At 42.0% G+C, this 27,566-nt stretch overlaps 1 protein-coding gene across 6 annotated transcripts in view; it reads left to right on the top strand.

Annotated features, from left to right (window-relative positions):
• The window catches only part of LYPD6B (LY6/PLAUR domain containing 6B), a 198,170-nt gene that overhangs the window by 80,550 nt on the left and 90,054 nt on the right, over positions 1–27,566 (top strand). For 4 of the 6 annotated variants that reach the window (XM_066280149.1, XM_066280154.1, XM_066280155.1 and 1 more), the window contains exon 2: positions 23,973–24,081. The exons of the other annotated variants lie outside the window; for them this stretch is intronic. The gene's annotated coding sequence lies outside the window, so the exon portion shown is untranslated. The remainder of the gene's footprint in view (positions 1–23,972; positions 24,082–27,566) is intronic. 6 annotated transcript variants of the gene reach the window in all.

The raw sequence follows: 27,566 nt of genomic DNA, 5'->3' as shown, positions 1-27,566 counted from the left end.
GTAAATGAAGATTCTAAAAATTCTGTACTTACCTTATTGGGATCTTTTTATGGTCAAATGGATGTTTAGATGTCAAGTCCTTTAGAAAACAGAACCTGATTGTGGTAGAGACTTCTTTCAGTACTCACCAGTACATAGTTCATCTTCATGGGAAAATTTCCTGGCTTCCCTTCCAGTTGGGCAGGTCATGGGACTCTTTCTACCCAAGTGGATGTGGCTGAACAACAGTAATTTTTGCCTAGATTGTTTAATTGCTGGCGTGAGACCCTTTTCCCTTGCTGTGGTGATCGTGAAAATGTGTTTCTACATTTAGACTTGTCTGGAATGCTGAGACAACACATGGAAGAGTTATCTGGGAGAGATGCACACCGTGGACTTTGAGTCAGCAAGAAATAGATTTATACTGTGTCAGATCACTGAGCTGGAAGGGTTGTTGGTTTTGGTAGCATAACCTAGCTAGCCTATCCAGACTGCTCTAGGTATAAAAAAGTCATAAAATTACTACTGTGATTAATAGTCAGAAGTCTCCCAGATCTCTCCTAATATTTACCACTTATTTACTCATGTGCCATTTTTTGATACCTAATAGATTTAAATCTGATTGTTTATCCTTTCTTTCCATTCTTCTTCTCCTGAGAATCTCTTATGCCCTTTTGAATGTAACCTGAAAGAACAAACTCTATTGGCAATTACAACATAAAAGGCACTAAGTTCAAGAAGTACTGTATCTAGCATGTTAGCATGTGGTGGGTACTCAACAAACATGTATTGACAATAGGAAGAGAAATCAGATGACGTGGCTCTTACTGGTTATTCCATGTGGAAAAATCTAGTAGTCAACCTTCAATTCTCATCTTAATTGACCTCGCAAGCAGGGTTTGGCACATTTTATTACTCCTCGTTTTTTGAATCCCCCCCTTTTTTTTTTTTTTTTGTATTTTTCTGAAGCTGGAAACGGGGAGAGACAGTCAGACAGACTCCCGCATGCGCCCGACCGGGATCCACCCGGCACGCCCACCAGGGGCAACGCTCTGCCCACCAGGGGGCCATGCTCTGCCCCTCCGGGGTGTCGCTCTGCTGCGACCAGAGCCACTCTAGCGCCTGGGGCAGAGGCCAAGGAGCCATCCCCAGCGCCCGGGCCATCTTTTGCTCCAATGGAGCCTCGGCTGCGGGAGGGGAAGAGAGAGACAGAGAGGAAGGAGGGGGAGGGGGTGGAGAAGCAAATGGGCGCTTCTCCTATGTGCCCTGGCCGGGAGTCGAACCCGGGTCCCCCGCACGCCAGGCCGACGCTCTACCGCTGAGCCAACCGGCCAGGGCCTTGAAGCCCTTTTTAATGCGTGGCTTCCTGTCTGTCAGAATCTTTTAGTTTTCTCCCTGCCCTAGTGGCCACTCTTTGGTCTGCTTTGCTGAAACCTCTTCCTCCTGGTCCCTAAATTCTGGAATGCCCTAGAGCCCAGTCTTTGCACCTTTTAAAATTTGAATCTCTCAGTTATATCTGCTTTCTGATTTACAGTGAGTGATTTCTTTTTAAATTATACATTTTCTTTTGTATAGAGAATATTAACGCTCTGTCTGTCCTACATTGCCGATAATTTTCCTCATTTGTTCTTATGTTTTTGCTTTATAGTTTTCCATATGACATTTTACATTTTTACATAGTCAAATATGTCATTTTTAAAAGGCTTTTGAATTAGTGTAGGGGGGGTTGGGTATCAGTTAATGTGTGATGTGATAATGTTTAAAATATGAAAGTGGTCCTATATTAAAGCAGCTTTCTTCTGCATAGCAGGGCCATGTTGTTCATCTATCATTGTTTGGACATGTCCTTTGGGCTATATAGCTAGCTATATGATGAAGAATATGTCATTTCAATCCATATTCTTGCCAAATTAGCCTTGTCACTGTAATAATAATCTGTTGCTATGTAACAAAGCACTCCAAAATTTTGTTGCTTGAAGTACCCATTATTATTTATTAGCTCTCATGTTTTCTGTGGGTCAGGAATTGATAAGTGGCTTGGCTGGGCTGGGAGGGTCAAGGTTTCTTAGGAGGCTGTAGTCAGATGTTAGCCAGGGCTGCAGTCATCTGAAGGCTCATCTGGGGCTAGAAAATTTATATCTGTGGTGACCCATGTGGTGGCAAGTTGGTCCCTCTTTATATGGGCCTTTTTGTGGGACTGCTTGAGTGTGTTCATGACATGGGTCTTGGCTTTCCCCAGAACAAGTGACCCAAGAGACCAAAGCAGAAACTCCAATGTCTTTTATGACTTAGCCTTAGAAATCACACATCATCATTTCCACCTAATTCTATTGGTTGCATTATAGACCAGCCTTGCTTCAGTGTGTGTGCCTTGGGGATGGGTGCTATCAAGGGTTTGGCTATCAGGAGGGAAGATCATTGTGGAGGCTGGCTACCACAGTAACCAAGTGCATTATTTGTTTGAGATGTTTCCTTTGGTTTGATATATTTTTAAACTTAGAATGCAGGAGTGCCAACTGATGGATTCTATATCCAAAGCACTGGAACTCTTACACTCTACTCAAGAAGGAAAGAGATAGGTGAGTTTTTGCAGGCTGCTTGCTTAGTGTTATACCTCTGATATACTTCCTGGGGCCAACGTTGTTATTTTTTTAAATTTTATTTACAGAGACAGAGATAGAGTAAGAGAGAGGGATAGATAGGGACAGACATACAGAAATGAAGAGAGATGAGAAGCATCAATCATTAGTTTTTCGTTGCGACACTTTAGTTGTTCATTGATTACTTTCTCATATGTGCCTTGACCGCGGTCCATCAGCAGACCGAGTAACCCCTTGCTCAAACCAGCGACCTTGGGCTCAAGCTGGTGAGCTTTTGCTCAAACCAGATGAGCCCGCACTCAAGCTGGCAACCTCGGGGTCTCGAACCTGGGTCCTTGGCATATCAGTTCAACGCTCTATCCACTGTTCCACTGCTCTACTGCCTGGTCAGGCCAACGTTGTTATTCTTGACTCTCTGCTTCCTCTATACCTCTCTGAATCTACATATTTTAAAGAAAATAACTCCGATAACGGCAAGAAAATGTTGAAGACAGAGTAAATTGGCTGCCAGTAATTGCAGTACCTTTTATTTATCAAGCCCCTGCTATGTGCCAGATGTATAACCGACCCTTTTCATAAGTTACATCTGATTTAGTCCTTCTGTAGCCATTGATTGAAGATGATATTATCCCCACTTTAAATACATGAAACTGATGCTCATAGTAATTTGTTCACAGTCTTTCTCTAAGTGGTTGAGCGAAGACTTGAGTCCAGGTCCATTTATCTTTAGCTGTGGTTATTCTGCTACCTCTGACCACATCCACTTGATATAAAACATATGCACATTAAATGTTTGGGCAACAGAAAGTTGAAAAACTGTAGAGTTGTGTGTTATCTGGAAGGATCTATCAAAAGTAAAAGATTCAGGAAAATGTAATCCCAGGTACAAAAGCACTTTGAAAACGGTAAGGTGGCAGTGTGATTAATATTATTCAGCTCAGAAAACTAATTAAATGAATCATGTATAATCCCTGTATTTCTTCTTCAGTCAGATTATAGTAGAACACCTGCCCATTAATCCTAACCCTGTTAAAACATAAAGTGCCTCTCCAGGTAATACATTGGAATTAATGTGTAATTAAAGAAAATGATCATCCACTCAGCTATGAAATAGGGATGGCAATATTTCAAGTTAATATACATTCCAGACCAATACATGGTTTAGATTAGGAAACTCTGCCGAAATGTATAATTTAGGAAGATACCAAATCATCAGTTTAAAATTAAAGCACAAAGAGCTTTATGTCTGTAAAAGCATTTTGTTGTAATGTCAACATGTCATATTTATCTTTGGATGCAAAGACGTCTTTCTGACAATAACTGTTTGCAGAAAATAAGCCGTGGGGATGGGGAAAGCGTTTTTCTCTTGGATTCCCCCTCTTTTGAAATGATTGTTGGTGGCATTAACACATTAACAGTGAACTGAGATGATGGCCCCAAGATGATATGTGACCCTCATTATGGTGCCTTGGCACCTGGCCCACAGACCCCAGCAGCAAGAGCCTTGATTTCATTTTAAAAGGAGTTAGAAGAATGTGAAGAAGGTCATGGCTATCAATCTGTTACCACTGTTAGATAGGATCTCTTTAAGGAGGGGCACGAAACATATTTTAAAACCTTCAATGAAGGCTCCCAAATGACAATGTTCATCTTACCGCTTGCTAATGGAAGTGCTCAGTTTTGGAAAGAGAGCTCACAAGCACTGTACCACAAAATTTATCTAAGAAAATGCTTTCATTTTAAATTGTCTCAGCTAGAGTCAGCATATACTGTCAGGTATGTGAAAGCAAAAAAAAAATTGAAATAATTTATTTTCTATTCTATTTGGTTTCATTAACTTGACTTTCTTGTGAGTGGGACAGGGCCCATCCTACTGCAGGGGCAAGAAATGTAGACTATAACTGAATTTCCTGCTGGGGGCAGCTTATTGATTGGAGGGGCATGGCTACATCTGGAGGAGGCTGATCTCCCCAGAACACACCTCTCCAATCACTGGCTGTAACCATTCTGTGGTCTCTGGATATTATACCCTTTGTTTTAAAAAATTATTTTAGGAAAAAAACCATGGACTGACGACTCCAACATGGGATTCAGTTTTGTGAAATTTTATCTAACATTTAGGTGTATGCATATTTATTTTTATGTGATTAAAATTCTAATGTATGTCCAAATATCCATTTCCTTTACCATTATTTGCTAATATTTTATGGTGGCATCAAAATCCATCAAGTTGAGGGTTCTGATTTAATTATTCCCTTACTATTGGACATCTTGCTTGTTTCTAAAATTTCCTCTGCTATAGCTGATAATGAAATAAACTTCTTTATAAATATAGCCCTTTTATTTCTTTTTTTTTGTGAGAGAGGAAGAGAGAGGGACAGGGACAGACAGGAAGGGAAAGAGATGAGAAGCAGCATTCTTTGTTGCAGGTCCTTGGTTGTTCATTGAGGGGGGAGGGCTCCAGCAGAGCAAGTAACCCCTTGCTCAAGCCAGAGATGTTGGACTCAAGCCAGCGACCTTTGGGCTCAAGCCGGCAACCATGGGGTCATGTCTATGATCCCACGCTCAAGCCGGCAACTCCTCGCTCAAGCTGGTGAGCCCATGCTCAAGCCAGATGAGCCTGGTCTCAATCCTGTGACCTTGGGGCTTTGAACCTGGGTTCTCAGCATCTCAGGCCAATGCTCTATCCACTGTGCCACCACCTGGTCAGGCATAACATTCTGCTTTTTAAGCTTAAGTTTTCACTAGTAGGTCACATAGTATTGACTTTTTTGAATGGTTTGATGGTTGATTCATAAATGGTCCCATTGGTTCAAGTGAAGAGAATTCAGGTAAGGGCTACCCACAGAAGTGTGTGCAGATGAGAACGCAGACAAGGGGCTCCAGCCGCGGAAAGCCATGGCCAGCCCCGAGCTGAGGGGACAAGGAAGAAAGGAGCGTTTTCTCAGTGCTCACGGCCAGCCCTGCTGTGAAGGCACAAGGGAAGAACACTGTTTGGTGAGCACGTGGAGCTGCAGTGGAGCAGGTGGTGCCTGCTGGGGCTGGGTCTGCAGGGGGATCCAGCTCCCGTGCTGAGCTGAAGCCTGGGGCAGTGGAACCCAGTACCCCAGCCTTCCTGTCCTCCCTCCCTTTGGTCTCTGACTGGTGCCTTTGTTGGTCGGACCCAACCAGACTTCAACTGGCCCATAAACCTAGGTGATATGTCACTCTCCTGGGGCACAAAGCTGAGAGGACAGTTGATCCTGGGCTGGTGGAGGTGAGGATGTAAATGGCAGGAAGACTGGCACCATGCTGACGGGAAGCTTGTTTCACAGTGGTACAGTCATATTTTGTAGACTCTTATGTTTGGATCACATTTCACTATCTAGGCTGCAGTATCTGAGAACGGCCTTCCATATCCTTTATTATGAAAACCAGGTCACAGTGAGAGAGCAGGAGACTCAGAGCAGTAGGCACAGACAGAACAAGTCACATGTCTGCTGGGCAGTGCATTTGCTTTTTGGCGGTCTTCACAGTTATATGCCAGCTCTGGCTTTACTCCTATCCGAGCGCTTCCACACCTCCTCCAGTTCCTAAACTGCCCCCTCACGGTTTTGATCCAAGCGTATATTTTTCTAGTTTTAGGGACACACTAAGGGAAGATAATCTATAAAAACCTGGTCACAGACAGCATTCCACAGGGCCATTTCTCACATTGGGAGTTAAAAGCCTCTGAGTATTTGTGGACGTCATGGGATTGAGTCTTCTAAAAGGAATTTTTATTTTATTTATCTTTATAAGGAATTTTTAAATGTTGCTTTCAGTTGGATGACAATAAAAATAGAATCCACTCATCATATTCTGGATCATTGGTTAACTGTCTTATAACTGAGCATGATAACATGATTTCAATGTCTTCACTTGCGTTTAGATTTGTGTTCAAGTTAGTGTCAAGCAAATCCAGTTTAAATGTGGGGAGTGCTTAAGAAAAATCAGGGTAAAATTAATTTGGTGCCTAAGAATATTGACATTGAAAGACCAAATGCCCCGAGGGCAGGCTGATGAAGAAGGTTTCACAGTAGTTCCAGCAGCGAACTGGTGGGAGAATCTGATTACCACAGAGAACATGGGGGCCAATGCCGATCTCCAAAGGACCCACACCACGGCATTCAGGGACCAGTATTACATACGTCCGCATTCAGGCAAGAGTGTTGTGTCAGCAGAACATTATCTGTCTTCTTATATTAATGTTATTAGTGTGAATGCTATTCTGTTTATAGTTGGGTTGTACTTATGTATATTCAATACATGCACTGTGGTTTGTGATATCTCTAAGGATGTTGTGCCTGGTTTTAAATTAGTTGTTTTCTAAGGAACACATTAAAAACAATAAAGTTAACACTGGGGATTTGAGGGAACATTTTCCTTGGGAAAAAAACGTCTGTAGACGTATAATTCAAGTTGGGCAATTCCTGTGTGGAGTTAAGTACACCAGACTGGTAATCTCAGCCTCTGTGAACTGATTAAGGGAAGATGGAAGGAGGAGGAGAGGAAGGAAAGGAATTTTAAAAATCTCTTTTAGTTCTAAAAAGACTTTATGAAGTTTTACCCCAAGAATTCATGAGGTTTTGGATGATTTAGTAGCACATATTTAGGAAATATTCATGATTTTAGCCAACAGGATCCCACTGGCTCATGTGCTCCATGATTTTCGGGACTCTTTTTCATGGAATTCAAGGGAAGTTCAACCTATTTCTGCCAGAGCGAAGTAGCATGGTGAAATCTCATAAATATTTGCTGACTGATTTTCTGAACTGGTAAAAATATTAAAGAATATTTCTTCCTTTTAATTCCTCACGTGTTACTTCTCCAATAATGATTTACTTCTCGGGGATACTAGTAAACAGTCCTCTTCGGGTCTGGGCAAAACTACCCTGTAATGATTAATGGCAACTTTTCCACCCGGTGTTGTCTCTTCTGTGCATCTAGCAGATAATCCACATGCACACCCAGAGTAGTTCCATGCATGTGGGGAAACCAAGTTATGGAGTCTTTGGTATTAAATACACGGACCTGTTCTTTAGGCAGGGTTATAAAACACATTATGTAACTGTGAGATCATATGATACTGTGAGCAGGTGTGCATGCTGGAGTTGTCCACTATCTCAACTAGGCAACACCTTTTGTTCTTAGCAACTCAGAGTAGAACCACTTGTAATGCTTGTAATGCTTCTAAAGTTGGGGAACAGGGCAGATATCAACTATTACCATCGCTGACTAATGCTTCTAGTGGAGTTCATCAGAGGGAGAGAGAATCCAAATAATAGATAGTTCATAAAAATTTATGCATGTGTGCTAGAATGTGTCCTGTAGCTCTTCTATGCCAGTCCACCTTCCTACTGTTTAGGGATTATGCCCCATGGAGCCTGCATTCCATAAGTTAGGACTCCATTTGCAGTGCAGTGCTGCCCCTCCGGCTCTCTCCCCACCCCCTTCTCCCCATACCAACCCCATTGTCCAAGTTATTATAAAAAGTGATGAAGGAAGGTTCACAGGAAGCTATTCCTGGTGGCCAACCCCAATACTCAAGAAGAACTAGACTGAGCAACTAGATTGAAAAGAAGCCTTTGAAGAAAGAAAGTCTTGGCTGTGATTTTTGTTTTCCTGAGAAGAAAGTTGATGTGTGTTGATAAAGTGAGACTGCTCTAACAGAAAAATTCGAGGAGGAAATTGGGCTCTCTCAGGGAAACATAAACCTTTCACATCACTTCTTCTCCCACACCCAGACCTCTTGATTGGCAAAGCCCAGGAACTCAAACACTGCCTCAGCTGCCAGTTTATTTAGTGACTTCACAAATCAGCACTCTCCAAGCCTGTTTGCTTAAGTCAAACAGTGCCTAGCTTCCACAAACGAAGCCATGCCTGGCCTTTGAGTTAGGGGAAGTAAATGACTCTCTAGACAGCTGAAAATTTGGCTTCCTTTCCTCCTCCTCCTCCAGGCCTATGCTTTACTCTGAGCCCCTCCTCTCTCTGGGTAGCCACTCTGCCACTGGGAACCCAGGTAGGAATCTCATTCTGTCTGGGAACATCAAATTTGCTATCCCCCCCCACCCCCCACCCCCGCCCTGCTTCGTGCCTGGATTACAGCAGGGGAGGGGCGGGTCTGGGGTGGGAGGAGAAACGGTGAGTTTGGATGCAGTCCAGGCAGGTTGGGTCAGGATGACATTTTCTCCCACTGGGAGTGAAGTGAATCAGTCTCATTCTCCGTAAGGCATACAGCACCTTGGAGTGCTTTAACTCTTAATTCAGCCTCTCTCTCTCTCTCTCTTATTTAGATGTAATTGCCACGTTACATTATATTAGTTTCAGATGTACAACATAATGATTTGATATTGAATATATTGTGAAATGATCGTCATAATACATCTTTTTATTTTTTTTTATTTTTTTTCTGAAGCTGGAAACGGGGAGAGACAGTCAGACAGACTCCTGCATGCGCCCGACTGGGATCCACCTGGCACGCCCACCAGGGGCAACGCCCTGCCCACCAGGGGGCAATGCTCTGCCCCTCCAGGGCGTTGCTCTGCCGTGACCAGAGCCACTCTAGCGCCTGGGGCAGCGGCCAAGGAGCCATTTCCAGCGCCCGGGCCATCTTTGCTCCAATGGAGCCTTGGCTGTGGGAGGGGAAGAGAGAGACAGAGAGGAAGGAGGGGGGGGGTGGAGAAGCAAATGGGCGCTTCTCCTATGTGCCCTGGCCGGGAATCGAACCCGGGTCCCCCGCACGCCAGGCCGATGCTCTACCGCTGAGCCAACCGGCCAGGGCCATAATACATCTTTTTTAACATCATCATGACACAGTTACAATTTTTTCCTTGTGATGAGAACTTTTAAAATTTACGCTCTTAGCAATGTTATATACAATACAGTATTTATTACTGTAGTCACAAGGCTGTACATTACATCCTACGACTGATTTGTTGTTTTTTTGTTTGTTAATTTTTGTATTTTTCTGAAGTTGGAAACGGGGAGGCAGTCAGACAGACTCCCGCATGTGCCTAACCGGGATCCACCTGGCACGTCCACCAGGGGGCAATGCTCTGCCCATCTGGGGCGTCGCTCTGTTGCAACCAGAGCCATTCTAGCACCTGAGACAGAGGCCACAGAGCCATCCTCAGCACCTGGGCCAACTTTGCTCCAATGGAGCCTTGGTTGTGGGAGGGGAAGAGAGAGACAGAGAGGAAGGAGAGGGGGAGGGGTGGAGAAGCAGATGGGCGCTTCTCCTGTGTGCCCTGGCCGGGAATCGAGCCCGGGACTCCCACACGCCAGGCTGATGCTCGACTGATTTGTTTTATAGCAGGAAGTTTGTATGTTCTGATCCCCTTGCCTCTTTTGCCCAGCCCCCAACCTGCAGCTCTGGCAACTACCAGTCTATTCTCTGTATCTATGAGTTTTTCTCTTTTTTTTTTCACTGAACGTGGTTTATTGCTTTTAGAACAAACTAAGATGCTCTTAGAACTTTGTTTAACGAAGAAAATACTTTTTGGAACTTTTTAGAACTTTTCTAATTCTATTTTGATGCTCTAGAGACTTGAATATATAATACTTTCCAGAGGCAAGTGCCTGAAGTGGATGGCACAGCTCACAGCTGTGTGGACCCTGAGCTGCCCCATCCGAAGCAGCTAACTGCTCAGAGGTGGGGCTTGAGCTTGCATCTGGTACAATCAGTGCCAGGTCTGACTTCTCTGTTTATTTTTGTAAATCCCGTATTATCAGTGAGATCATATAGTATCTGTCTTTCTCTGTCTGACTTCTTTCACTTAGGATAATGCCCTCCAGGTCCATCCACACTGTCACGAATAGCAAGATTTTCTTCTTCTTACGGCTGAATAATGTTTCGTTGTGTGTACATGCCTTTTCTCTTTCCATTGATGGACACCTAGGTTGCTTTCATTCTTTGGCTATTGTAAATAATGCTCTGACGACATGGTGGGGGCAGACACCTTTTCAAGTTAGTAGTCTTGTTGCCTTTGGATAAGTATCCAGTAGGGAATTGCATGATTATATCATAATTCTATTTTTACCCTCTCTTCAGTCATATGCTATTGTCTAATATTTAGTTCTGACCTTTTGCCACCACAAGGTATACTTTAGTTTTATTATTATGTTTCAGAAACAGTTTAAATATCTGTATACAGTTACCTACATATGTACCAACTTTTTTGCTTACCATTTATTGTACATCAGACATTCCTTTGGGTTTATTTTCTTTCATCCTAAATTATATCTTTTAGACAGTTCTTCAGTGAAGTTCTGTTGATAGTAAACTCTCCATTTTGTTTATAATAAAATGTGTTTATTTTATGCTTATTTAAAAAATATGGTTTCATTAGGTGTTATATTTAAAAGTTAGTTTCTCCCAGCACTTTGAAGATAACTCCTGTCTTCTGACATCACTTGTCAGTGTTGTCAGTCTACCTGTTGATCTGTTTTGTGACTGCTTTTATAACATTGTCATTGCCTTGGGTATTCTGCAGTATCATGTCAGCGTATCTAGATGTGGAATACTTTTTATTTGTCCTGCTTAGTATGTAGTGTGTTTTATGCATCTTTGAATTGGTTTCATTCATTAGTTTAAGAAACACTTTGGCCATTATGTCTTGAAACTGTCTCTCCTCCAATCTCAAATCTCTCTTAGGACTTTCATTGGACTTATGTTCAACCCTCTTGTTCTCTGCTCTATGCTTCTTTTTAATTTATTTTTTTATTTTTGTTTTTTTTGAGAGAGAGAGAAATACCAATTTGTTGTGCCCTGACCGGGGCTCTAACCCACAACCTTGGGTACTGGGATGACGAGTTACCTGGCCAGGGTCTATGCTTGATGTACTTTTAATATTTTTGTCTTTTAATCTCTGCTGAATTTTCACTTATTTTTAGAACTCCTAGCAGGTGAGTAATTCTATCTTCCACTGCATAAATCTGTGGTTTAACCTGTCATTTGAGTTTTAATCTCAATGAATCTACATTTTTTTTCCTAAAAATTCCTAGACTAATTTATAAATCTTTCTAGTTATTTTTTAAAGTCTCTTTTTGTGTCTTTATTTTGCCATATTTTATTACATGAACTATTTCATATATAATAGTATAGATCTGAGAGCACTAAGTATTTGATAATTGAGGGTGTAATTCTGTTTATTTTTTCTGGCAACTCTCATTTATGCTGCTTTGTTTTCTAGTGTTTTGAGGAATTTGGGGGAGCGTATATTTGATTAAGTTTAATATATAGCACTATTAAGGGCTTTCAGTGATAGCTTTTCTCCCAGTGAGACTTGCAGTTCTTGTGTCCTGGAGCTTGGGGCAGGACTGCTCTAGGACCACATCAGCAGCCTTGAGTGGGCTCAGCTTATTGCCCAAGGATCAGGTTCACCTCCCTCCTGTATAAGGGACCGGGTGTCCGAGGTCTGAGCAGCCTCTGCTTCCACAGCAAACCTGACTTGTGCGTAGGCTAGCCACTTATCCCTCTAATTTATCTGGTATCTCTTCCTCTCCCACCCCCTCCCTTTCCTCTATTTCTTCTTCTTCTTTCTCCTTCTTCTTTTCGTTTTTTTTCTCTCTCTCTCTCTGTTATATACATGCCTTCGAAATATTTTTTTACTTTTTTGGTGCTCAGAAATCATTATAAAGTTTGTTCGTTCTGTTTATCCAGGATGCTGTTGTGTTGTAGCAATGAATGCCTCTCAGAATATGAGCTAGAAGCAGAGCTTTGACTGATAGAGTTAGAGGATGACCCAGTTTCTGTTCTCCTTTCAAGCACAGGTTACCTACAGGTAGTTTGTGCCTGAGTGTAGGCTGAACCCTGGAACTGGTTTTTGCTTATGGGATATAATGGTGCCTGGATCACACTGCATTTCACATCTTTTATGCTGATTACCCTGAGGTCACTGGTCAGAGGTGTGTCTTCAAAATACAGTATAGCACAGACAAGTGACAATTTTAAAGAAAAAAAACCTGACCTAATATTTGGCTTTTTAATTTTTGAAAAAGATATGTTTTTAATTAATATGTCATTTAACTAATTTCTTAACTTAAAAGCATAAACCATTACTCAAGTGACTATACTATATTGTCATGATTTGCTTCTAGAAAATCAGGCTTCTCTCTCTCTCACTCTTATTTTTAAGTGAGAGGCAGGGAGGCAGAGAGGCAGACTCCTACATGTGCTCTGACCGGGGTCCACCAGGCAAGCCCCCTACTGCTCGTCTGGAGCCCCTGTTCCGTTGCTTGGCAACCGAGCTATTTAAGCACCTGCGTCAAGGCCATGGAGCCATCCTCAGTGTCCAGGGCCAACTTTGCTTGAACCATTTGAGCCATGGTTGCGGGCTGGGGAGGGGATTGAAGAGAATGGCAAGGGGTGGAGAAGCAGATGGTCGCTTCTCCTGTGTGTCCTGACAGGTAATCGAACCTGGGACTTCTACATACCAGGCCGACACTCCACCGCTGAGTTAATCAGCCAGGGCCCAGGCTTGTGTCATATTTATTTTTTTTAACTAGTTATAGTTACCATGTGATAAACTTTTCTGGAATTGAATTACATTTTTTCAGATGGCTTGACAGAGGTCTGAGTATGGCATTTAGGATCAGATGGCATTTGAAATCTCCTGATAGGCCAGTCTTAATTAGTAGAACAAGTCATTTGGTTCAAGTCATAGATCCAAATCTTGGACTTCAGGGGTATTTTCTGAAAATGGATACTTTATCCTGGTTCTGATCATCGTTACCACATCTGTCCCATTACTGATGAACAGCTGCTGTAGTTACACGAGGGTATCACAAGGATGAAAAGTGGAGCTAGAACTGGGTTTTATTTGGTGTTAATCAAGGCAGTCCTTAGTGTTGTTGCCTCATCTGGATGGAGACTATTGAAAGCAATTTGTAAGGTACTTAGAATTCCCAATGAATAATCGTAAGAGGGTCTTTGTATATGAAACATTTCCTAATTTTTCTCTTTTCAAAAATAACCTCTCAAAACAAGCTAGAACTTCTTAGGGCAATTACAGAGCCATTTGTATCAATAAATGGCAACAGGGTGTATTGTAGAAGATTCCGTCTATATCTGTTCATAGCCCGGATGCGTAAGGGCATGTTCATGGAGAACATATCACCTTGCCTTTTATTTTCTCTTGAGAGACTGCTCTATTTTTAATCTGACATGCTGTTCTCATCCCCTTGATTATACACCAGTAGATAATCTGATGAAAATTATGTAGGCCACCTGCCTTAACCTCACAAATGAGAGAAAGGGAGAACTCACCTGGGGAATCACAACTCTTCTGAAGAAAAATGATGGATAATTCCTGACTGGGTGAAATGTAATGATGAGTGGGTGCATAGCAAAGAGCATATGGGATTTTGGGGTCCATTGCATGCTTCTTAAAGCTCAGCATATAGGAGATGTCCTTCAAACACAAGGAGGTCCTGTGCCGGTTATCTGATGGGGACATGCAAGGCAAGACTCAAAATCTGTATGTTTAAGAAGGTTCCTGAAAAAGCCATTCTTGAGACCCTAATAAGAGAAGAAAAATCTAAGAGTTATATATAGCATGTGAGCTTACTTAGAACATGAATGATTTTCCAAGTTTAAGAACATACAAAATATAGCAAGCAGGATATTTCTTGGGAGTGTGACCTGAAGAAATTGGGACAAATGCCAGGACTGGGCTGCCCTCTGTGTTTACTTCTACTCTGTACTGCTTTTAGGAAACTGGTCTTCAAGCTCTTTATGTGAAAATCTTCTTTTGGGGAATGATATAATTAACTTCTTCATACAGAGGTATAAATTACTGATAAACTTCATGGATTTTCTCCTGGTTTTCAACTGGAGATAATCTATCTGTCAAAACACTGCAGCCCTAATTGTGTAATCAAGTATATTTACTGGGTAGTGGTAGTCACCTTTTGAGGAAAGGGGTGGGGAGTGCTAATACTTTGTAGAGTTGTAGAGTCACAAGGCTCTTCCTGTGATGTGGGCAGCATCACAGCTGGAGATGCTCATGATGACATGGACACGACTCACAGTGGATGGTATCCAGTTTTCTTGATGGGGCTTCGTATCCTTGGAGCTAGGAACCTATAGAACTGACCTCTGCATCCTTCATTTCTAACTCACTAAATATTGACAATTGAATAGCTGTCAGCTCGGGACCTGCCGATGGGGCTAGGCCAGGGTGTCTGGGAAGGAGGAAGAGGAGCACACAGGTCCCCGCTACAAAAGGCTGAATCCGACTTGGCCTCATTCTTTCTCTTGCCATGGCCCCAGTCCTTCTGAACACTGTTGTGTGTGTGTGTGAGAAAGTGGCCTTTTTTGTTTTTTCTTGCTTCCCCAGACTTCTGCTTGTGCCCCACCCCAGGCCCTGACTATTGGCCTTGTGCTCAAGTATAGTGACAGCACTCCCTCCCCTGTGAGGCCTGTGAGCCAGGACTCCGGACAGCAGCCCTTTTCCCTCGTACCTTAGGATAAGTCTGCCTTTCTCCATTGGAATTTACCGAATGTACAGCCAGGAGTTTTGTTCCACCCATGGAGCTCTTGCTGAGGGCAGAGTTTGTGCCATTGTGTTGGTCTGTCCTCTAGCCCCTACTAAAAAGTGGCAAATTTCTAGATATAATGCATTTGTATTGTTCTAGGGAAAAAAAATCTTTAAATGGCCTTTGAAGGGGAGGAGAAGGGAAAAAAGTCAACTACAATATTTTAATTTGGACACCAGAGTGGTTTGGCTCATGTTCTGTAGTTACTTTATAATGAGTCTTTATTGAGGCATGTGTTTGTGGAGTGATTAATCAAAGCGGGAAAAAAGTTAGCCATCCATCTTAGGTACCTGGGATATCTGTTTTGCACCTGGAGGAAAGTTCAACATACTTGCTCCAAAAAACAAATGATTTTACCTCTGAAATAGGAGGGTAGGCCTAGTTCCGCCGAATTACACCAGGGCTGGATTTAGTAGTTCTCCATGACTGGTGAGGCGGCATTGACCCCATTCCTGCTGCCTCTGAACATTTGTATTCACTTCCTCTCCATCCCACGTGATTTTCCTACCTGGGGACTGGAGTGCACTGTCTAAAGCCTGGGCTGTTTTTGTACCTGGTTTATGCCTGGGAATGGCTATTGAGTCTAAGGACTTCTTTAAGACTTGTCCCTTGCCTAAAACCTCCTACTTACTTTAAAAGCCTTTTATCCCAAATGTCTACAACATCAGTCATAATGATACCTTTCCACGTTCATTTGTTTAGATATGCCACACTTCTGCCTGCCGCTGGCAGCCTCCTGGACTAGGCTGCTTTTGTTAATCATATGGATGTTGAGTGTATTATGTTCCCAAGTGGATGTAGAGAAGATATTTTGATTGAACTACAAATCCTCACTGCATGAGCTACTTGTGCTCAGCAAAAATGTATTAAACAGTTGTGATCTGGAGTTTCATTAATCTCGGGGATTATGCTGCTTGCACATTGGTTAAATACTGTGGTTTCCGAATCTTCCCCTAATCGTAATGACTTTTTATGAAACAACTTTTGACACAAAGCTGTATCTTAGAATGCTTGAGGATGAAAGTAGTTATTGATCTTAATTTGTGATTGTGAACTCATTCCATCTCATATGGTTTTGTGTTATCGCTTTCTCAATCCTGTCAACAGGCATGTGCTTCAGACTGCGCTCAGTCCTAATCTTGCGGTTCTGTGCACTGGAGATAAGCAGCAGTTTCTTATTTTATTTTCCTGTGGGTTACCAATGGGTCTAAATATCCACCTTAGTGTGCTGACGGGACCAACTGAGAAAGCTGAGAAAGGAGAAAGAAAAAGAAGAATGAGAAGTACGAGAAAGACAAAGAAAAGGAAAAAAAGAAAGAGAAGCATTTTGGGAAGGTGGTAAAAGGCTTCTGATTCCTTCAAGGTTGATAAGCCAAGAGTTAGAAAGGGCCCATCTGTGCCCCCAGAGAAAGGATGTGTGTGGGCCTGTGTGGCCAGCCAGGGCCACTTCTAGCCGCCCTTTTGGATAATGAATGGATTGGAAAAGTTGACAGGATTCTGGGTGACCAGAGAGCTGGAAACTCCTGAGGTTTAGGTCAGTCTTTTATGTGATTTGAAGAGGCACACAGAAAATTCTCCAGTAGAGGGCAAAGGGCAGTAGAGCTACAAAATCTTTAGGGATTAATAGGATAAATAAGAGCTCAAGAAAGAAGAGAGCAGAGAGAATTGATGGTGAAAATACTTTCAAAGAGAGATACATCTCAGAGAACTCCCAGAACCAGAGACTCTTAGAGTAGATGGATATCACTTTAGTCTCATCTTTGTGCTTTAAAGATGGGGAAACCAAGACCAAGAGAGGAAAAGTGATGTACCCACAGCTATATGGTAAGTGGCTGAAGAAAGCTATGTATCCTGGGTCTTTTCCATATGCTAGTGTTACCTTTTTGAGAAACGAAATCAAAGGCAAATCAGAGCTATGTTGCATAGAAGATAATAAAACAGCGCAAACAAAGGTTTGCCTGTGACATCAAAAGAAGAGGCATGCTTAGAAAGGAGTTCATCTTTTTGCAGCCTTGAAAACTCATGTTTTCCTAAGCTGAGCCAGATTTCAGTGAATAGAAGCATTTTAGCTGGAGCGCTGTCTGCCCGGTTCAGACTCACACTCAAAAGGTAGATGTAGGAACGGACTCACCATCCACATGTCATGATTTGATTCCCATTTGGACAAGGGCAAAGGGACTTAGAAAAGGCACATAGGTTAATAACCAGTGAAACATGATTCCATGTGTTTTTTCCTCCAGAGAAAGGGTCAGAAGCAGCTCGAATTTCTCCATCTGTGGCAGCTCCAGTGAGTGTTGGGTGAAGCCCCACATTTTGGCAGCCTCTTTTTATTCCCTGCAGATAGAAATGGACTCATCGGCAGCTACACACCAGGATGGAGAAAGGCTTCAAAACTCTTTAGAGCTGCTTAGCCAGGAGACTTACTGCTAAAGATGAGGACAACTTACTTCCATTTTACAGTCGTGCAGCGTGTTAACTGCACTTGGCCTTGCCCCATTCAGTCAGCCTTCCGTGCTTGGTGGCCTGTTGCAAGATTGGCTAAAGCTCTGCTTCATTGCTCCTAGGCAGGCAGTGCCATAGAGTACTTTGGTTGCAAACGTCAAGACAGAATTCTGAGACTTGGAAGTATGGTTTGCTCAAAGCCCCTTAGCTTCTGTGGTGGGATGCTCTCATTTTATTTGCTCATTCTTAAAGTTCTTTGTAGAGCATGCTCCCTATAGTGACAGAATCAAGAGCAATTATGAATCAGACACTTTTTGCTTATTTGTTATAGTGTATGGTTCTTGTTTTCCTAGGTTCTAGATCTGCTGTGATTTAAGTCAGTGGTCCCCAACCTTTTTTGGGCCATGGACCGGTTTAATGTCAGAAAATATTTTCACAGACCAGCCTTTAGGGTCTGAGACAAGCATCAAGAGTGAGTCTTAGATGGATGTAACAGAGGGAATCTGGTCATTTTTTAAAAATAAAACATCGTTCAGACATAAATTTAAATAAAAGGGAAAAAATGTAAGTTATTTATTCTTTCTCTGCAGACCGGTGCCAAATGGCCCACAGGCCGGTACCGGTCCACGGCCCGGGGGTTGGAGACCACTGATTTAAGTGACTCGGGGCCTTTTATGTCTTTGCATACCTAGGTTACTTCCTCTTTAGCTAAACTTAATAAGGCTTAAATAGTCTTAGAGCAGTGATGGCAATCTAAGACTTGAGTTTGCTGTGTCAAAATTCGCCAAAAAACTGAGCATAACTCTGGTGGTGTGTCACTTCGAGCAAAATCCATAATTTCACGATATTTATAGTTTAAATAACAAAAATGTATAATTGTAATATATAACTGTATTTAATAAACCAAAAATTAATTATTTAACTTATTGCATAGTGACTTCTTTGTTCATCTGTCAGTCGGTTTCTTTTGTTGGTCTTGATATTATTTAACTTGTGTGGGGTGCCGTGAACTAAGATAAGTGATGGGGAGGGGGAGTTCTTTAACTAACCTGCCTCTTAGTGACTTTTTTGTTGCTGAATTTCATTGGCTAAATCTTCAATTGAAGGTTGGTATTTTGTACACTTCAAGCCTAAGCAAACGCTACTAACTTCATTTATCAATGTTTCTTTTTTTGGTTTTGATATTATTTAATGCTGAGAATAAGGTCTCAAAAAAGTATGTAGAGAGAAAAGTTGTGAGTAAAGCCATCACTATATTTTCAGGGTGCTAAAAGTGTCTGGTAATCGGTTCCAGGCACTACAAATTTCCTGTTCGTAGTGGCACTCCTCTTGATTCAGTCCAAGCGGAACCTTTCCAGATTCTCAAGCTTTGACCTCAAGTTGACACACCTGAGCCCAGATGCTATCTTGAAATTCTGCAAGTTGCATCTTATGTAAATTAAGATGGCTGCCGCTATTTCTAATGGTGGGAAACAGCACCCATAGCACGGGCCCTGGCCTCTCCCAGCCTCCCCCTCACTTATCTCAGTAATGATGGTCAATTAGAAATTCACAACACCCCAGAACAGTAGATTGGATGATGACTGCTGTGGTTATGTGGTTGCTGGTAATGGTGATCACAGGGCCCCCAGAGATGCATCCCCCACAGCATTCTGCTGCTCCCTGCTCCGCCAGCCGGAAGTGAGGTCAAAGGTTCCCTCACGGCCTAACCGGAAGTCCCAGAACTAGACGCTCTGTGCGGGAGTTCTGTTGTTTTGGCCTACAGACCTCCGGCACAGAGTGTCTACACTACAGCAAATGTTTTATACTCGGCTACTGCACCTGGCCGTGCAGGAGCCAAGGATGAAACGTCCTTCTCAACATGAGGCCCCATACTTCTCTGGTATGCAGCTGCATGCGGTCGCGTGTCATCGAAAATGGCTACACATGTCAGTGCTGACACGCGTGTCATAGGTTTGCCATCACGGTCTTAGAGACTCATACTCAGGAAGGTTAATGCTTTTGGCTGCAGAGATTCTGAAGTGCAGAGTCGCCTTGGTAAACGGGGACTGCGTGGTCAATTCAGTGAGCTTCGTGAATGCACTGTATTGTTGGTAGTCACTGGTCTTAATACGTCCCTCCTACCCCCACCCCCTTTTAACTGTAGATGCTGGAAAGCGAGTCAGGTTAGTCAGTATAGATCTGTTTCATTTCAAGGTCATAGCTACACATTCTGCCTGATTTCTCCTCTCTTTGAGAAACTCTCAGGGAACATTTTTTGGGAAGCATAGAAAGTAGGCAGGTTTAAAAAGTGTCAGGACCACTAAGTGAAAATACATTCAGTTGTTGGACTCCGTGGTGTAGTTCTAAAGCTGAACAGAACTTCTGGGGGCATCTGTTCTGATCAGCTGCGATGTTCTTTGTAGGGTGCTGCTCTTTGTGAGAATAAGGGAGAGGAGGGGGTTGGAAAACATGCTGTAACCTTCACCGTGCACAGACAGAATGTGAGTGAGCTGAAAGAGCAAAATAAATCATTTCTTAAAAAAATATGTATTGAATGCCTACTTGGTGCAGGTGTTGGAGATACATTAATGAACAAAGCACAACCCTGAGCCCTAGGACATATGTTATATGGAGGGAAGAGAGAAAACAAATGAACAGAAATGTTTCTGTAGGGATAAGACATGAAGGAAGGAAGAAAGGAAAGAAAAGGACCAAAGAACAAAAGCAAGAAAGCCAGCAGAGAAGGGGGCTAGGGAATGCTGGGGGTCTCTTTTAAAGACATGGCATCAAGAAAGGCCTTTCTGATAAAGGACTATTGAGCTGAGAGCTGGAGGGAAGGCGGAAGGGGCCTTGTGGGTGTCAGCTGGAGAATGATTCAGTGGAGAGGACCTTGAGGATGGAGCCTGCCCCTCCCTGCAGCTCTTCCTCGGAGGCACAGTTTACTTTCCTTGCAATTTATAAGCTGGATATTATTTTTACCTTAGGTTTTTGAAGTAGTTACTAGTAAGTGAGAATTATGCATACAATGTCCTTTATTATAGCAGTTGTTGTTATTAAGCGTCAAATTCATCATATTTCTACTGCATGGAATTTTGATTTTTTCTAGAAAGCCACAGAAAAGACTCCAGCCCACCCCACTCATTATTGCTTCTAAGGTATTTGTAGGAGTATAAAACTATTCCTTTGGGGATGGGAATGCTACATAAATGTAGAATTGTGTTTCTGCCCCTGCAATTCAGATCACTGGAGAGTGTTCTGAAATAAAAGCAGGGTTGGTTGGGGATAGATTCGAATCAATGATATAACTTGAAATGATGCCAGCAACCCCATTCTTTCACAGTGTGTGATGTGGTGCAGGGGAGTATGGGTATAAAGGAGGCGCAGGAATGCACTGGCTTTGAATTAGCCACATCTGGAAGTAAGCCAGGGTCCATCAAGCAACCATGTCCTTAATCTCTGTTGTCAATCACAATCTACAACTGCAGAGCCACTGGATCAAGATCTTTGGGGTTGGCATGCGGGAATAAACAGTAGCGAAACAGACAAGGTTAAGAATATGCTAAATTAATAAGATGATACCTTAAGATTTTTAAGCCAAAGTTATTTTGGGATCATGGAAAATATTCATGGCAATAATCACACTTCAAAAGCAGATTACTTCTAGGTATGTCTGATTTTCACTGGGTCTCTTGTATTACCCCATTGTAGCTGTATTATATACATTTTGAGTGTTCCTTTAGGTTAAAAGTATATTGTTTAGTGAGTTTTGTGTATATATTTAAATATGCATGTGTATAAAAAATACGTATTTTTCCCATCTATTTCTATGAAAGTTTGAAATATCTTTACAGAAAGAATCAGAAACATTGGAAATCAAATGAGAGATAATTTACCAAGAAACACAACTGATATGTTACTTTTAGGGGAATCCTTGATTCTCCCTGACGCCTCCTGTTACCTTCTCCTCCCCCTGCCCCGGCTGGGTGAGATACTATTCTTCTGAGTGCTCAGAACATCCTATATATACCTCAATCACAGTAATGGCCACTTGTAAATTCAGTATCTCTCCATGGCTTCCGGGAAAGCTGACTGTGTGCCCTTGAGCTCAGAATACCCAGCACTTTGCACAGTGCCTGACCTGTCACAGGGCTCTGTAGTGCCGGTGGCCAAGGCCAGGCAGGTCTCATTGTATTTGGACTGACAGTAGAGGAACTGTGGAGCTGGAAAGTGTTGGGCCATTCCTGTTTAATAGACTTTCACAATGGCAGATGAGCACACAGGCAGGGGAAAAACTGCTTCTCATGGCAGCAGGTGAACGAACAGCAAAATGGCTCTTCGCAGGCAATCTGTAATCTGCCCTGAGGGAAAGCACCCATAGCCGTACATAGACTGTACACACGTGGCTCTGCCACATGCTCATGCACTAATCCTGCAAAGTGTAAGTGAGCAAGCCTCACACAGCTGTTCTCCCAACAGGCTCCGTGCATGTTTATTAAATAGATGAATGAGTGAATGAGTTTATGATTTATATCTGGTTCTTAACTTCCTGGTAATCAAAGCAAAAAGATAAATGTATTGATTACACAGTTCTCATATGCATATAAGATTAAACAGCATTACTTCAAAAGATTCATTTTTTTCTTGGTGTTAAATTCTTGAAAGCATCTAATGAAACATATAAAGACAGTGAGTTTAAAGAAATATTACTTTAAGTCAGCGGTTCTCAACCTGTGGGTCACAACCCCGGTGGGGTCTCCTAAAGCCATCAGAAAATACATAATGCATATCAGGTATTTATATTCCAAATCATAACTGTAGCAAAATTACAGTTATGAAGTAGCCACCAAAATTACTTTTTGGTTTGGGGTCACAGGAACTGTATTGCGGGGTCACGGCATTAGAAAGGTTGAGAACCACTGCTTTAAGTACTTAATAAGCTGCTCTTACCCTGGACAAAATGAAAGGCGCTGCTTTTCATGGCACCTTGCAGCTGGAGGCAGCTCCACACCTGGAGAACCAGCCTCTTTATCAGCCTCTTAGCAGATTCTCTATTAAAATGTCATTTCCCCAGACTTAACGGGTCCACGAGACAGAGTATTTTATGCCACTGGATTTTATTTTCATGATTGCAACTATCTAATAGATATTGTACTGGAAGATTTTACTCTGCTTGCCGGCTGAGGCATCAAGTGAAGTGTGTAGTTAAGGGAAACCATATAATAGAAAACACACTGTGAGGATGCTGCAGTCAATCTAGGGTTCCAGCACGTCCTAGCAGGGTGTGGGTCCTCCAAGTTCCACCGAAAAGCTTGCCCTTTCTGACTTGTGAAGGCTTTGTCAGAAAAGAATTATTTGAGGAAGCAACTGTGGATTTAAGACTGCAGGTGAGACTAAGCTAATGCACATCTGCTTAATTTAAAAAATCTTTTAAACTGCTTCTTCTGTGAAGAGGGAACCTGTGCTATGAAGTATGAAGATGTCACTGTTGAAGGAAAGAAGATTGATTTTTGCTATGTATGGGCTGAAAGAGGACAATTAAAAATCCCTTTTCCACCATCAGTAATCATGATTATTTTAAAATGTTTTTAAGTGATGTATTTTCTTTTAAGCTGGATACTCTATTAGTAGAGAAAGGCTAACCTTTAGGTGAGTGGTTAAGGGCTCTTATTCATGGCAGTCTAAGGAGAAAGGGCAGAAAACATATTTATTGAGCATCTCTCTCCTGTTTTTCCAAAAATCTTGTAAAGAAGTTTAGATATTTCTTTTTTCCCTTGAATGCTTATGAAAAATCTGTCAGTCAAAAAAGGGGAAACTGGATGAGCAGGGATAAGTCAATTACTGGGATGATGAAGTTATCATCATGTGTACATCAAAGCCAGTCCTGAGTCCACCTACTTAAGTATGTTCCAAAACTCAGGATGGCGTTATTTTTTTATTTTAAAAGTGCTCCAGTGGCTTCCTCTTTGTGTATAAGTGACCCACTGGGGCTTTGTTTAAGAGCACATCTGGCATTATGTGTGTCCACAAAAATATATGCCTTATAGATATGTATGTGTCTGTGTGAAAAGTATGTAGGCATTTTGGGATTTCCAATGAACAATTTATTTAAAAGCATTACATCTACAATTTAAACTCAACAAGACCAGGGTTTTTTTTGGTATATTTTTATAATATAACTCAAGCACCTAGAACCAAGCTCAGCACAGCAGATGCTCAATAAATATTTGTGCATGCAAGAGTGAAATAATCATTCTTTAAACATGTCACACTTAATTTAATCAACTGTTAATTGACATTTACATTGTTTTCATTTTTTCTTTCATAAGTAATACTTATATATGCTACAAATAAGTCCTTAGACATACATATTTGCACTTTATAAAGAAATATTCTATTATTTAATTACGATAGACTCCTGGAAGTGGAATTGCTGGGACAAAGGAGTATATGTATTAGATTTGATACAGCCTCTCTGCGTGTGCGCCAGCCCATCTATCAATGACACTGCCTCTAATAGCAGGTAAGATTATCTTTGCAACCTGCTGACTTTGGAGTTATCAGGCTTTTCACTCTTTAAAGCATCATTAAAATAAAAAAGTTAGGCTTATTGCTTTCTCTAGTTTCTATTCTCCTGCTTGGAGTCAAGGACAGTATAGTATGGCTTCTTTCTTCCTGGGTTGAGAGAATATGTGATATTATTCAACGAAATTAGTTTTTGAAAAAACCAAAGTTATGTTCTCTTTGCTACTTCTCTGTACCCGTTTGTATATATGGACTCTCTCTTGTCATTGCTACCTGTGTCCAAGGGAAGAAGAAAACTAAGTCTATAATTAGTTGTACATCATTAGCAAGTGGGATCCGACCACTTGCTGTGAAACCATGGTTGCATTTATAAACCACATTTACCACTGAGGGAATGAGCCGCTGTGGCAGTGTGTGGTCTGGTGTTCCAGGCTCAGAGGCCAGTGAGAATAGAACAGACTCCAGAGTATGTTCATGTTGGTTGTAATGGATGCAGAGAAGAAGCTACTGATCTTGATGTTTCCTCTATAAGCAAGTGTGGATGGGGAAATCCAGGTGTGACCAACAGAATTTCCACCTTGTAAATACCATAAAGATCACTGACTTATTGCTGGCTTTTTGCATGGGTTTTTGGCAGAGGATTTAGAGAACTCACAGAAGCACGTGCTCAACATTTTCCAAAAACAATATTAGCAGCAGTACTGTGTCTCCTGAAGTACTGCTCTCCTTTCTCTTATTCACACATGAAAGCTGGGTCAACCAATATATTTCTCATTTTTACTTTGGTTGCCAGGAAGTTTAGAAGCAAAGGTAATCCTAACAACTCATTCATTCCTGTATTCAGTAAACACACATGGAGCCTTTGGTACATGTCAAGCACTGTGAAAAGAGCGGATGAGTCTGAGTTCCAGGACACGGTGTCAGCCTTCAGCAAGGTGGTTTGAGCTCCAACTCAAACAGGAATGGTTTCTGGCCCCTTGCTTTGGATGCTTGCCCTAGAAGGGGAGAGGCCAGCCTTTCCCATGGAATATAACCCATTTGCACTGAACTTATTAGCACTAGAAAGGACGAGGCTCATTTTCCTCTCAGGTGGAGACAAAGGCCGCTGTTGTCCCAGGTGAAGGGCCTTTGGTGACTTGATTAGCACACAGCCTGTCTGGCCTGCCCTGATTTTCAGATGGAGACCATCAGATATACTCTGCCGCCTCATTAGGTTGACACTGTTCCTGCCCCCTCTTGTAATAATGTCCCTGGAGCACTTAATAATCTTAGGTAAATGCTGTAAGCATACTCTGCCAAGGTAAGGCAGAGCCAGTGGCGACAGATGCTCGAAAAAGCAATTGTTTTCTCATTCTCTGCTCTGTTTAAAATATAATGAGCAAAGAGGTATAATAATTTGGCAGGTTTAAGTATTAGAGGAGCAGAACTTTCAGCAATTTAATTATTTTATCTCTGATTCATACTTGTCGTATTTCAAAATAAGGGGACAACGAAATAATGATTGCCATGGACTTACAGAAGAGAGCTTATTTATTCTAGAGGAGAGAGGGTTAGAAAGAGGCCCTTGAGTATTTGAAGATATATAAGATAGACAGTGTTTATGAACTCTTTCTTCTCTTTTCCAGCGAAAACAAAAGAGCTATAATCATATTGATTCAAGGTGGAGTTAGGTTAGACAACATGAAGAACTTCTTAACTAGAGATTGGAAAGCTTGTGAGTAGGGAGTGGAGTGAGCATATATGTATAGTCATAAAAAACATACGTATGTGTATATACACACATAAACACACTCTGTGCACAGTATACATATTTTGTCTTTTAATAGTAGGAAATTATTTTCTTTACTGAAATTGGATGCAGAAACAGTTTTTTGGGCTGATACTAGATTAAATGCTAATTCACAAAGTACTTAACCTGCCCCCAGGGAACGTGTGGAGGTGGCAGGAACTGGGCAGGGTGTTTTATATTTGGTGGGTTACAACAAGCCTGCCTTGGGGGAACACGGGAGCATTTGGCTCAGTGCCATAGAGCTAACACCATCTTCTCTTTGGGTCAGAACTGGGGAGACTAAGATGATGGGTGATCTTGTGACTGAAGGCTAAACAGGACATGGGGCTCCCTTAAAGAACCACTGTGGGGGTGCCTTTAGAGCAGAGCTGTCTGGACACGACTGGTGGAGAGACTTCTCTCTGTCCCTGTGGTTCTCTGATGTGGGTTCACACCGTTTCTCTGTGGAGTGAGGCCTGGAGAAGGTGAGTGGGAGAAGTCCGATAGAGAGCCACATTGGATAGGGTTGGGCTGTCTCTCCAGGAGACCGGCAGCTGAATCTTTTAGCCCAATCTGACTCACTCCTGCTGGGCCTTGCTGGCCAAGGCCCCTCGCATATGCTAAGATCAGTGACTTTCAACTTTTTCATCTCAAGGCGCATAAACTAATTACTAAAATTCTGTGGTACACCCCCCAAAAAATATATATATATATATAGTCAAGCTGACAAAAAAATAGATGTAATTTTAATTATTATTATTTTTTAAATAGCAATTACCTACCTTTTTTGTTCCACAGTGACTTTTTGAAAAAATCAGATGCCTATACTTGTATATAAGAATTTCTGGTACCAAGAATTAACCAATGAGATGCAACTTTATTATACGACATGACCAATAAGATGCAACTGTATTATATGACCTATATATTTATGGTTCAAGACAGGGCATTCACACCGATGGCTATTGTGTTGGCTGTTGTCAATTTTTTTATTTGACATCCTAAGAGAATAGAGGTCACAGTACCCCTAACTAAATTGCCTGGTACTGCATGTCTTAAAAATTCCTGCAGCATTTGAAAATTGTCAGCTTACATCAAATAACTTCTTTAAATTTATTCTTGCTTTCAGAACACTCCTGTAGCATTGGCTTTTTATTTCTTAGACCATCTGAAAAAAAAGTTTTCCCTAACTTTTATGATTGGGTGACCAAGAAAATAAATGCTGACTCTGAACCTATAACATGTTAGCCTGATGAATTTTGACAAAATCCAACCCCATGGTACAAGTCCTTTCCCCAGTCCTGAGTCCGCTCTTTCTCCAGAGAGCACTTTCTTCATTTGCCCAGTGTTTGATCATTGGTTAGGCATAAATGAAGAGAAAAACTGCAGTTTAAAAAAACAACCTTCGTGTTAGATGGGGTTTGGCCAAAATATAAAGGAAAACTATGCTACTGATTTTTTTTCTTAAGTGAGAAGTGAGGAGGCAGAGAAACAGACTCCCACATGCACCCCAACCAGCAAGCCCTGCCCATCTGGGGCTATTGCTTTGTTGCTCAGCAACCAAGCTATTTTAATGCCTGAGGTGAGGCCATAGAGCCATCCTCAGCACCAGGGGTCAGCTTGCTCAAACCAAGCCATGGCTGTGGGAGGGGAAGAGGGAGATAGAGAAGAGAGAGGGGGAGGGGTGAAAAAGCAGGTCATTTCTCCTGTGTGCT

The sequence above is a fragment of the Saccopteryx bilineata genome, chromosome 5, assembly GCF_036850765.1.
Source record: "Saccopteryx bilineata isolate mSacBil1 chromosome 5, mSacBil1_pri_phased_curated, whole genome shotgun sequence".
NCBI lineage: Eukaryota > Metazoa > Chordata > Mammalia > Chiroptera > Emballonuridae > Saccopteryx > Saccopteryx bilineata.
Note: the sequence above shows the minus strand (reverse complement) of the source record. Positions and strands in the feature narration are given on the sequence as shown.